The sequence below is a fragment of the Echinops telfairi genome, unplaced genomic scaffold (assembly GCF_000313985.2).
Source record: "Echinops telfairi isolate 266 unplaced genomic scaffold, ASM31398v2 ScPeMD7_8;HRSCAF=38, whole genome shotgun sequence".
Classification (NCBI taxonomy): Eukaryota; Metazoa; Chordata; class Mammalia; order Afrosoricida; family Tenrecidae; genus Echinops; species Echinops telfairi.
The window spans coordinates 8381837-8395260 of NW_022103905.1; the positions used below are offsets into that span (position 1 = coordinate 8381837).

At 43.5% G+C, this 13424-nt stretch overlaps 1 protein-coding gene and 1 non-coding gene across 2 annotated transcripts in view; both read right to left on the bottom strand.

Annotated features, from left to right (window-relative positions):
- Positions 1-13424, bottom strand: part of ATP8B4 (ATPase phospholipid transporting 8B4 (putative)) — a 254036-nt gene that overhangs the window by 159195 nt on the left and 81417 nt on the right. The window lies entirely within an intron of this gene.
- Positions 11377-11480, bottom strand: LOC115868228. Its single transcript, XR_004045490.1, has one exon. It is a non-coding gene; the product is annotated as a U6 spliceosomal RNA (small nuclear RNA).

Consider the following 13424-nt stretch of genomic DNA (forward strand, 5'->3'; position numbering starts at 1 on the left):
ATGTTATCTTGAACTCAGCTAATTCCAAAATGAAATCCACTTGGACCCCGCCTTCTCCCATTCTTGAAATATCAGGCAGCAAGGTACAGGATCCCAGGAACAATGTACACAAGGACTGAACATGAGTTATCCACCTGAGTGTCCATCAACATATCAATGAAGAAAATGGGCTGCCTCCCTACAATGGACTATTATTCTGGCATAAAGAGAAATGGTATTCTGATACATGCTGCAACATGGATGAACCTTGGAAACATTATGTCGAATGAAATTAATCATGGAGGCCACTTCCATGAAATAGACAAACATTTATTAGTGGCTACCAAGCCCCTGTCTGCTTTGGTTTGCCTACATTTCTAGCATCTATCACAGTGCTTGAAGCACAGTGAACACTCCGTGAATATCAGTAAATAAATGATAGATAAGGAGAAGTTTTTCTATCTGGAATACAACATACTCATGGGCGGATGATCCGATGGTTAGCTGTTTCCTCTCCACATTCTGATTTAATCTCTTATACCCAACTCAACTCTACCTTCCCACTACCATCTTTATGATTTTACCATACGGGTCATCCTTACGCTTCCAAACGCCTATTTTCTGTTAGATCTTTTTTATTTTGCTGAGTGTCTCACTTCCATCTTTGGCTTCGAATCATCACAGTAAAGCTGATGATCAGAAGCTGATGGTAGAATTTAAGGGCCGAGAGGAATCTTGCAGCATCAATCCAATGGTATGCAAACTTTAACAGGCATAAAGGTTTCATGAGAGGCTTATAAAAAAATGCAGAATCCTAGGTCCCAGACGTGTGAAAATTGGACATTGAATGAGGAAGACAAGAAGACTCTGAACTTTGGTGCCAGTGGAGAATATTGAAACTACCACAGACCGCGAACAGAGCAAACAAATCTGTCTAGGAAGAAATGCAGCCAGAATTCTCCTCAGAGACAAGGGTAGATAGCAAGACTTTGTCTTCTGTAGTACTGACATTTCGTCGGGAGGGACCAGTCCCTGGAAAAGGACGTCATGCTTGATAAAGCGGAGGGGCAGCAGCAAGGAGGAATGCCCTCACAAAGGTGGGCTGACACAGTGGCTGCTCCAATGGGCTCAAATATAGGAATGATTGCGAAGATGGCAAAGGACGGGGCAGGTCCCAAGCCCAGAGATGTTGTTTGGACAGCGTGTTCCCCATCCTCCTCCTGCTGTGTGGGGTAGAAAGACAACAGAGGTGCTACTACAGTGTTGTCCAGCCCGCTTAGAACAAGCAACCTACCTGTGAAGATACCCTTTATGACTAAACCGCCTTTACAGGAGCCTCTAGTTGAAGCGATAAAGAGGGATGGAAAAGAGAGATTTGTGCTCTTGCAACTATCCATATGATTTACCCACCACATTCCAGTCTTCCTCTGCAATAAGCCTCTGAAGAGCTAGTCATTCTATAGAGCCTTGGCCCTTTTATAATCCTCCTTTACTTTCCCCCATTCACACCTCATCATCCAATTAGATCTTTATTGGATGTTACATCGCAGTTGCATTGCTTGATCTTTGCAGGGAGGCATTTATGCTCTGGGTTATTCTGAGACAATGATATCCCTTCAAGTGTCCCCCAGACTTGTGTTAGAGTACCCCCTCCCTGCTGTGCACTGTTTCCTTTCATCATGGTACCTTGTCCTGTAAAATATCCATCTCTTTAATGTATCCTCTCTTCTCCTAGATACTAGAGTCCTTGCAGGTGGGAACCACCATTATCCTTAACCACTTCTGTATGACCAGTATTAAACATAATGTTGGCTCCATCAGGTGTGTGGACTGAATGGACGGAAGAGTAGTCAACACCAAGCCCTGTTCCTACTCTCACTGCCTCTGGCAAATTTCTACTTCACATCCCTGAGGGAGCCTTGACCTATGACGATTGTCACACAGTGAACGCTACGTTCTCTAAATGAAATGCCTCCTTATTGCTAACAGAGCCCCTCAAATCTCCATTGGTGTCCGCGACCTTGTCATGATGCCTCTTCTACTCTCAACGCCTTCTTCCAGCTTTCAGTTCCTTCTCTCAACAGATGGCTTCTCTTTCTGCATCCCCATCGTGTGCCTAACACTGAACATCAGGCGAATGTAAAGCCCGGCAGAAGAAATGTGCATGCTTTTCCACAGCTTATAGAAACCATAGGTTATTTTACCATACACATAGCTCCATTTAAAACATGCCATCAACACTTTTCCCATCTCCGTTCCCTTCTTTCTTGAATGGCCAGCATCACTCTCAATTACACTCTTCTTTCCCTCCTTTTGGCTCTAAACGGTCCTCTAAAAAATGCCCTTGTCAGACTCTCTGTTGCTGACGATCTTACTCAGGCAACTCCTAAATCCCCCAGGTTCTTCGGGGTAATTTTTTAGAGGGCAGATCATCAGGTGTCCAGTCGGCAACTCCCACACATCCTCTCAGGACTCTCCCATTGCCATCCCTTTGTGCCATCACCGACCCCACCTCCTCCCTGGGGGTCCTGCACCCACCTCTTTCCTGACTCTCTCAGCGCTGTCATTGGATGGATGCTGCCCTCCTTTGCCTTCTTTACATCTAATCCAAAAACCACTGGTCTGGCTTTCTATGCTCTCCAACCCGACCTTTTTCTTCCCTCTCCTTCTGTGATCTCACAGCAAAATGGTCTTCCCCAAAGCCAGCCAGCGAAAGTCCTAGCAACCACAGTTCTACTCTCAAACATATGGGGGGGCGGGGGGGGGCACAAGATAAAGTTGGCTCAACAGCAACTGGTTCCTGGTTACATCCTTACCAAAGATCAGCCAGGTGATATTTTGAGAATTGGGATTTTCCTAAAACGGAGTAAGGAAATCAACTTGTAGCTTTTGAAAATCCTGCTCTCGCATGCACAGGAGGTTCAACATTCCCCTGAATGATTGCAACAAGGTACCATTTGCAACACAGATTCCGAAAGCCAGTACCAAGATGTTCTACCATCCGGCATTGCTTTATCTACAGAAACTGTACACAGAGACTGTGCACCGACAGGAACATTCAAAAGCGTATTCTGCAGAAAACACATCATTGTGCTCACATGCCTTACCGATGGGTTTAAAAAAACAATGAAGCATAAGTACAATAAGAGAATAAGTGTAATAAGCATCATAAGAGAACAACTTATTATTTACCACTTATGTGTGATCACACTATTTTCAGAACAGAATCTATTCTCATTTAATACTGGATCCCCAGCATGTAGCATTCTGCCTGACAGTGAGAAGGCATTGAATAAATGGCTGTTTGGTGAAGGGATTAACAAGAACTGGCCCTCTCAAGTAAAAATCAAAAAGCTGCATTCGTTTCTTGGGACTGCCGTAAGAAATTACCACAAACTGGATGGTTTAAAACAACAGAAATGCATTCTTTCACCATTTTGAAAACTAGTGTCTGAAATAGAGGTAATGGCAGGTATCCCTGTTTCTTCTAGCTTTCAGTAGTCTCAGGTATCCTTTGACTTTTAAAAAAAACTAAAAACGAAAAGTCACTGTGGAGTTGATTCTGACTCATCATGACCCTACAGAACAGACTAGAACTTCTTCCAGGGGATTGCCAAGGCTGTAAGATGGCCCCCCCTTACCACTTTAAATCATTCCACACAAAGATGTCACGTTGAGGTCTAAGGTGCCCGGGCTCGAAGCTGCAGTATTTTCATTCCCCTCATCTGCACATGAGAGCGCGCAGAAGAACAAGGATCTCTAAAGAAGAATGGATGCCCTTGGGTTACAGTGTGGATGAAGAACACTGCATGTCCTGCGTATGGTCTGCCCAAAGAATGAGCAGCTCTGTCATGCAAGGAGTACAGCCAGCATGTTCCTCAGCAGTGAAGACGGTTGTCTCATAAACTTTGAACACGTTATGAGGAGGCAAAGGGCCATCATCCTGGAAAAGGGCAGTAGGCTCGGGAACGTAGAGAGGTTAGAAAAAGAAAAGGTCTTCAATGGGAGACAGTAACGCCATGGCTGTGACACTGGCCTCACCTATAGCAACCACTGCAGGATGGCATGGGACCAGATGGTGTTTTGTTCTATGCTACTGACTCAATGACACATAACAACAACAATCTTTATGGAAGCAAATTGCCGGACGGTTCTCCCTCAGAACGACTGGTGAGTTCTAGCCGTCGACTTTTTGGTTAGCAGCTGAGCACTTTAACCACTGAGACACCAAGACTCCTGTCCCTTGACTGAAACGATAAATCAAAGCCATAGGCATCAAGTCAATTGTGAATCAGAGTACCCCTATAGGGGTAGGATTGCTCCATGGAGTTTCTGAGTCTGGCAAGGTTTAGGGTAGGAAACTGCCACACCCTGATTTCTCAGAGAGGCTGGTGAGGTCAAATCACGGAACTGCTGGGTTAGCAGCTCAACACTTAACCCACTGTGCCACCAAGGCTCCTGTGCCCTGGCATAGGGGGCTCTAACTCCAGTCTCTGCCTCCATAGTCACACACCCTTTTGCTCCTCTGTCTCTCTTTCCCTTCTCTTCTAAGAATTGGTTGTTGAATTTAGGGTGAATAAATTCAAGGTTGGCACATCAACTGGCAGGGCAGATGGCAAATCACTGGTGGCTCCTGGGATCAGCAGGCAGTATGGCAGGCCACGGGCTCAAGTCCAAAGAACCAGAAGTAGGCAAGCTAAATGCATGATCTGGATCCAGCAAAAGCTTTGCCACAGCATCCACTTACATAGGAAGCAGGCCACACCCCTGTGGAAATATCCTTCCAATTGTATCAAGGCTGTGACGTCAGAAAGCTGTGACCACCTTAATCTTCTTAAGCTCACAGGCGATCCCATTATGGAGGTGACCATATAGGATTAGGTCACATTAGAGGGGATTGCCAAACTGCCAAACTAAAAATACTGGCCCAGCCAAATTGACACAAGACTGTCATAATCTGCAAACACCTTATCCAACTAAGCACATATTCACTCGTACTAGGGGAGCAATTTGGATGGGGTAGTGGGGGTACTTCTTACAATAGAATATAGTAGAATCTCACTTTATTTTCAAAATAATACTGTGTGAAAAGATAGGAAGAGAAAATAATGGAGAAAAGAGACGCTGGCAGTGGGGAGGCGGCAGCACGCAGGGACGTCGTTGTCTGCTCTCAGTAGCAGGGTCGTGAGCAGTTTCTATATTTTGCTCATGCTATTCCAGCTCATGCTATCCACAACAGACAAATAAGATGCCACTCTAAAATATATGGAAAATATTAAGCCATCGAAGTTATTTCCAGAAATGATCTGAGTAGTCACGAAGTGACATAAATGCGAGGGACCAGAGACGCTGAAGGAGGAAACTGGAAAACAACTGTACTGAAAACCAAGTCGCAGAAGAAAAGATGAAAGGACAGCAGCAGAGAAGGAGAAATTTAGAGAGAGAGAATGCTCAAATGAGATTTCACAAGGGGTGCACAAGGGGCTGCTAATGGCAAGGCCAGCAGTTCAGAATCATTAGCCACTCACCAGAGAAAGATGAGGCTTTCTACTCCCGTAAAGAGTTACAGTCTCACCAAATCCCCAGGGTAGTTTTGTCCTGTCCTGGAGCGTCCCTCTGCGCTGGCATTGACTTGATAGCCAGTTGATGTTGCTCTAAGGTGTGGCAAGTGCATCTCCTCTTTTAAGCATCCCAGGGAGCCCACCGGCCACTCCAGGAGAGGAAGATGGTGCTTAATATTCTCATCAAGAGTTAAAAATTTAACACATCCAGAAATGCATCTGTGCCATATAACAAAATTAATCAATTTTATATAACATATTAATCAATTTTATATAACATATAACAAAAACATATAAATTTTATATAACAAAATTAATCAATTTTATATAACATATAACAATTAATCATGTAATCACAATGGTAAAACATGTATAATAACTAGAACAAGGACAGAAGCCAGCTCACTGGCAATGGAGCCTTTCATCTGCAAACCTAACATGTAGAAACAACCCCAAAAATGATCACACCAAGCCTTCAGAAACTGAAACTGATTTATTGAGGGGAAACTATGTTTGAAATGCTTTTACTCTGAGTTAGCGGCATGAGCTAAACATGACTCTTAGAACCACGTTCACTAACTCCAAAAAAGTAGAGAACTCGTTGTTTTTTTAAAAAGCCCATAGCCAAGTATTCTTTTTAACAGAATTTTAAAAGAATCAGAATCAAGTTTTACTTTTCAAGTTTTACTTCCAAATATCCAGATCTACAGCGTTGTATCCTAAAACCCAGTGATAAGATCATAATCTATAAAGCACCCTGGTGAGCTTGAGATAAACGATTCAGAAAGCGATTCTTCCTTTGATTTAACCATGGAACTCTCCACTTCAACGGCAAGTCCACGGGCCTGCTGAAGCCGAGCAACTCAATATCAGCTGTCCAGGAGTCGATCCCAACTCATGGTGTCAGATAGAGCTGTGGTCCAAAGGGATTGTTAGTGGTGGGGTTGCTGTGATTCAGTAGTGACTCGGTGGTAGCGAGTTTGGTTTTGCTTGCTTTTTCAGAATGCATCACCAGGCTTTCCTTTTAAGGTACTGCAAGGTCAGCAGTTCAAAACCACCAGCCGCTCCTCAGGAGAAAAATGAGACTTTCTACTCCCATAAAGCGTTACAGTCTGAGAAACACACTGGGGGCAGTTCTACTCTGTCATGTACGACCACTAGGAGTCAGAATTGACTCAATGGCAGTGAATTTGGTTTAGGAGTTGGACAGGTGTTCCCCAAAGCAGGCGATACTGCTCCCCTGCGGGGCACGGGCATGATCCAGGGGAGGAGGCTGTAACGGCAGATGCTGACACATCATTCTGGATTATAGGCTACAGCATAAAATATTTTCATTGCCAGGGGGGTGCTGAGTTTGGGGGTTGATTCGTTTGTTTTTTCCTGCAAAGGGGCAGTGAACCAAAGAAACTTGGGAACCTAGGCTCTGGATATGAGAACATCCAACTCCATTAGCTGCGTGCATTCACAGCTCGCACCACTCACGGATTCCAATACTGGAACTCAGGGCGGGCCTATCGATTCTCCATGTGATTAACAAAATCTGAGAACCTCCTTTGTGTGTGCCGGTTTCTCCAATCCCAAGAAGCACACAAACACACTTAAGTGTGTGTCGGCTTCAGGCACCTAAGTTCAATGAGATCTTGTATTTTGCTTGTTTGTTGCATGAATGTTCCTAGAAAAACTGAGAGCACATTGAATATGAATAACACATTCTTATCCAAGACTGACATTCGAGACAAGATCCAGCAGTGAATAATGCCACCCATGAAGAGCCTACCCCCGCTCCTGGGTAATTATAGTGATGAACTCAGCAGCAAATGATGTATCCCTTCAGCCGCCTCTGTCCTTGCAGCTGGTGGGATACAGAAGAGATCTCTGCCTAAGGGTCTGGTAGCCACACTTCTGAACCACTGCCCAAACATACCGTGGGAACTCTACAGGCGAGCACTGAGACATTGACTTCATATATGCTGGTGTGTGGTGACTATAAAAATGACATTCAAGCTGCTTTCAGTCATTGCTATATGGAAATTAGTACGCATTACTAACACATTTTATGAAGCAGAACATTTGGGGTTTGTTCTTTGGGGTGGGGGTAGTTTGATGTTTAAGAAAAGATAAACTTGGGACTTGCTGGTGGTGATCTGACAGCCACCCATTTAGAAGACACCAGTGTTTGATGGAACTGGACTGTCTGAGGATTTAGTCAATAAGCCCAATGTGGTCCTTCTCACCCTTAAACCCTGACCGTCCTGATGAAAACGACTGTCAGTTAGCTGCATAAGAATGCTGTCAGTTCTGGACCAGTGGTCCTCAACCTTCCTCATGCCGCAACCCTTCCATACAGTTCCTCATGTGGTGGTGGCCCCCAACCATAACATTATTTTCGTTGCTACTTCATCACTGTCATTTTGCTACTGCTATGAATCGGGCAACCCCTGTGAAAGGGTCGTTCGACCCCCAAAGTGTCGCGACCCCCAGGTGAGAGCGGCTGCTCGAGTTAGAGGAAGTAGTGTGGTTCATGTAACTACCCTGGGTGTGTTTGGATATATGTCACAAAAGCCCATTCTTGTGAAAAAAAATTGAGAGAGAAATATAAATTTTGGAAAATCAAACGCTTGCATCTTAAAGTTGAAAGCAAACAAATCATTAAACGATAGGGTATTATTTAAGTGACCTGTGTGTATTCAGTGAAGTGTTATAGAGCCTTTAAAGGCATACAACGACTATATAAAGACCACATAAACAGATGGAAAATAGTAATCATGCAATGTGAAGTGAAGACAAGAGAATAATGAAATATATGCTTCATTATAGAAAATGCCGACATAGAAGAGAGAAAGAAGAAAACAGCGAAGTATTACTTTCACAAAATGGTATAAATGATAATTTTCTTCTTTCTACTTTATCTTATTTTCCAACTTGTTCTTACCTACCACGTGCTAATTTAACGATAGAAATATATATACATAGTGAAAAAATGAAACCAAATGTTTAAATCACAATTATTCAATGAAAGTTATCACTCATTCCAAGCGGAACATCGCATTGGACAAAAAAATATTTTTCCTATTGAAACAGTCTTTCCATCTTTAAGTGGTATCTAGCAATGGCAGACGGATATAGTGCATAGAACATGCAATGCTGTAGCGAAATAAATCCTTCTCTCTCCTTAAAAATGCAGAGTTTCCAAAATAAAAAAGTGATGAACTAAGACTAACACGGACAGTTCTTTGAAAGAGCCTGGAAATTTTGAGCAAAGGTTACCCAAACTCAGAAAAGTAGAAAGTGGGATGTATTGCCCCAAAAGCTGATGATCAAGAGCCATTTGAAATCTAGATCTCAGACTGGTGTACAACAAAGTGTTACACTTCAGAACCTATTTAAAAACGAAAAAGCACAACCACACCCATTGCTCTGGAGTCGATTCTAGCTCATAGCCACCCTGTACAGGGTTTCTGAAACTGCCAATCTTAACGGAAGCAGCCAGCCTCATCGCTCTCCTGAAGAGTAAGTGGTAGGTTTGAACTGCTGGCCTTGCAGCCTCATCCACAAGACTACCAGGGTTCCTGAAACTGAAGGTGTTGGCTAGAACATCGCTGTCCAATAAAAAACAGGCCACACATGTGAGACACGCATGTTATTTTAAATGTTCTAATAGCCATCTTCTTTTATTCCAAAAAGTAAAAAGAACAGGGAAAATTCATTTTGATACACCATATTTAACTTAACATAAAAAGTATCATTTTAAAGGTATGAATAAAAAATAAATGATTAACAAAATATTTTACTTTTTTTGACAGGAAGTCTTTGCGTGCCGGTGTATATTTTCCACTTATAGCACATCTCAATTGCACAAGCCAGATTTCAAGTTCAGCAACCCCATGTGGCTAGTGGGTATCTAACTGGACAGCACAGAATCTCTACATTCTTCTCCATGTCTAAAATCTATATGGACAGAGTCTATGAGGGGACAAAATAACAAAAATTGGAAGTTGCATAGATAGGTAAAAGTCGACAATAGAGCCCATATTGTAATACATGTAAAAGGGAAAGATACAAAGGATGAACATAGAAAACAATTTTCATTTTAATTTCTAAAGGAATTAAAAAATCAAGAAATGGATCAAATGTGTGTGTTTAATTAAAAAATGAATCCTGATTTTTAAAGAAGAGGTTAAAATGGATTACCAGATGATTTCTTTGTAACTTGTTCTATTTTCTAAAGGAATTTTAAATGCATGTGGAATTCCAACCTTTGAATGTCTTAAAATTAGAGATAAATCGGTGAAGAGAGATAGCTGTGGTTTAGGTTAGAGGTTTTCAACCCTATTTGCACATCAGAATCATCTTGAAAGTACAAAGCCCTTACCCTAAGACCTTTCCACGTCTGTATGTAATGGCTCTGGGGTTTGGCCCAGGCATTGGTTTGCTAATTTGTTTGTTAAAACTCCTCCAACTATTTCTAATATGCAGCCCATGCTCAGGGAGATCAGATTAGATTAGACGACCTGCAGGCACTTTCAAAGTGCCTCTGCTGTGGATTGAATTGTATCCCTCAACAGACAGGGCAGAGGCCTATGAAGGTGACTTTGTATGGGACCATGTTCTTCCTTTGAAGCTAAATGAACAAAAACATATCATATCAACATCGGGTGGATCCTAATCCCTTCTAAGTAGGGTTTTATAAAAGTTCAGAACAGGCACAGAGACTGGATCACAGGGTTAATAAGATACATCTATAAACCAAGGAAAAACAAAAACACATCTAGGACTACCAGACCCTGGAAAGGACAAGGAAGGAACTTCTCCAAGGGCTGACAGAGTCCTGACTACAGACCTCTGGCCTCCAGAACTGTGAGAGAAGACTTGTTCTTTGAAGCCAGCTACTCCGCGCTACTCTATTTTGGCAGCTTTATAAAACCAAGACACTCCATGTGCCCTCGCCTGTCCCGTCCTTCAGTGGAGATGCAGGGTAGTTAGCAGGACTTGAGAAAAAGAAATGTCCTATTTGCGAAATGCATAAGTGCCATATTGATATTTACAGAGTTAGAAAACAGTATTTTATAGCTGCAATGGAAAAAGTGCACTTCTCATGCAACAATCACATTCATTTCTTGAATAAGAAATCATGCCACCCCAAGACTTTGTCTCATGTATTTTGGACATGTTCTCAAGAAAGCAGTCCTAGCCAATCACAATGACTGACACATAACCACACACACCCCTCCAGGGGGAAGAACAACAGAAAACCATTGGGGAAAGGAGACAGCTATGTGGACAACCGTCCCACCCCCCAGAAGAATTTACATCAGAGGACAGCACTGAAGCTGCAGCTTGGGGAGAGGGACATGTCTGATCAGAGCACACGGGAGCAAATGAAGGGGGAAGAAGAGAGAGTGGAGCACATCCTGGCCCACCAGGCCCCGAGGACGATATCCCCGCTATGAACAGCCAATGCACAGAGTGGACCATATGGCTGGTGCCACGAGGAGACACGATGTCCCTTGCTCAATGTCGGGACTGGCCCAGTTGACCCCACCACACCGAGGCAAAACACTGAGGGCATGAAGCAAAGCAACGCGGGGAGCAGAGCAGGGAGCTCCTGAGGGAGTGCAAAGGGTAGACTTTGGGGCCAGAGCATGGTATCCCATCAGACACAACTAGAGGACATGCCAAGAGGTCAACAAACAGACCTTGATCTATTTACAGGTTCTTTTTTTTTATTTAATTAATTATTTTAAAGAAAGAAATCATACCACCCCTACTTAATTGTTAAACTAAAGTCATCAAAACATTTTGCTAAAGGCTAACACAATACACATTTCTTCTTTTTTTAAATATGGAACGCTTCACAAATTTGCGTGTCATCCTTGTGCAGGGGCCATGCTAATCTCTGTATCATTCCAATTTTAGTATACGTGCTGCTAAAGCAAGCACCAATACACATTTCTTAAGTACTTTTACGTCTCACAACAGATTGGTATGCTGCAGATGACTGGCTATGATTTGAAAGAGAGGAACAAGACCAAACAAAATATTTCATTTTTTAAAATAGCATTGAAAAAGAAGTCTAGAAAGGAAGAGTCCACTTCAATAATCGCTTTGTGACTGCGTGCTGTTAGGTGTCAGCAAGTCAATTCTGACTCTTCGTGACTCTACTTACAACACAACCAAACATCACCCAGTCCTGCACCATCCTCACAACTGCTTGTACATTTAAACCCATTGGGGCAGCCACAGTGTCACTCCCTCCTGTCAAAGGCCTTCTAGGGACTGAGCTCTCCTGCCAGCGTGGTCCAAGTGGTGGTGGTTCAGGTTTCCAATATTCAGCATGACACCTTGCACAGTGCCGATGAATTATGCTCTTTGTTCTTGTTAGGTGTGGTTGAGTTGAGTTTCACTCAGAGGGGCCTATGCGACAGTGTAACAGTGCCCCACCCAGGGGGGTTCTGGGCTGTCATCTTTATGAGAGCAGGCCATCCAATCTTGCTCCCCATGAGTGGGTTCAAATCACCAACCTTTCATTTCAGCAGCCAACCCCTTAACTAGTTTGCCATTAGGACTCTTTGGGTAACTATTACATATCCAGAAATGATAGGTCTTATAAAATTATGTTCACATTTATATGTTTATACAAAAAACTTTCAAACACAAAATATACGAGGACATGATCGAACCCTTATGTCCACACTTATACACTGCATCATGAGTGGGTAGCAGAGCTCTAATTTAGGGTCTTGCTTGTCCCAGGTTCTTGAGCTAGTCCCTCTCCTTTCTGAGCCGTAAATGTATCATCTTGAAATGGGAATACTATTACCCACACTTTGGGCTTTTAAGAGAATTAAGTATAGAAGTGCTGGGACCCATACATATTAGTTACTCAAGGACTATACAGTAGGTTGACTCTGTACAGAGCCACCACCTTCCCTCAACTCTGAACACAGGAGGAGAACCGGAAGTCTAAAGGGGAAATGAGTTGCCAGAGGCACACAGCAACCACAGACATCGTTGATGGGACCCAGGTTTCTCGAGGGGTCCTTTCATTCCACCCTATTCCCAACAGGGACTCCCTGAGCCCAACCAGTTCCTCCTCTCACTCACGGACATGCTGGCAGCTCCAACACTAGCATGGGCGCCTAGGCCCAGGGCCGTTTGCCAGGAGCACGGGAAGAAAATCCCAGGTACCGAGTACGTGCCATTTCAGTGTGACCCTCCTCCAGTGAAACCTGGACTCCCATGGTTCCAGTCGCCTCCACGATTTTACCATGACTTCTGGGTTGGGACCCACAGGTCCAAAGACATTTCTTTATTCCTGTTTTCTGATTTCCAGGAATAGTGCCAAGGGTGAGTGGATGCATTGACAGAAACAGATCTTCAGCTGTGAATTCTCATGTAAGTGGTTCATTAAGTTCTTCCCGGAAAAACAGGTGAGGGAGATGGGGGGAAACACAAGGAAGAAGAAGAAGCCGGACTGAGATTGCAGGTAAAAGGCTATCTTCACCTTGATGTCAGAGGGTGCTCTGGAATGCCAACAACACCTCAGATTGTCCATTTTGTACTAAGAGGCCTGCTTTCTCATGCTGGGCACTAATCCGTTATTGGGACCAAAGACAGTGCTCTGGAGAAATTCACCAGTGCAAACCCTGAGAAACACCTCGTAGGAGCTCAGGGTGGGCACAGGATGACATGGGAACTGGCAGGCTCAGTCGTGGCCTTTATAATTACTGTTAGGGATTTAATCGTGTCCCTCAACATTATGTGATATAAATCCTAACCTCTCCTAAATGTGTGGTTATAAAGGCACACGGGAATGGGCTTTCTTTGTAATGTTCATAAGGCAGGGCTACTGTCAAGTGTATCTTGAGTCCATCCCACCCCCCC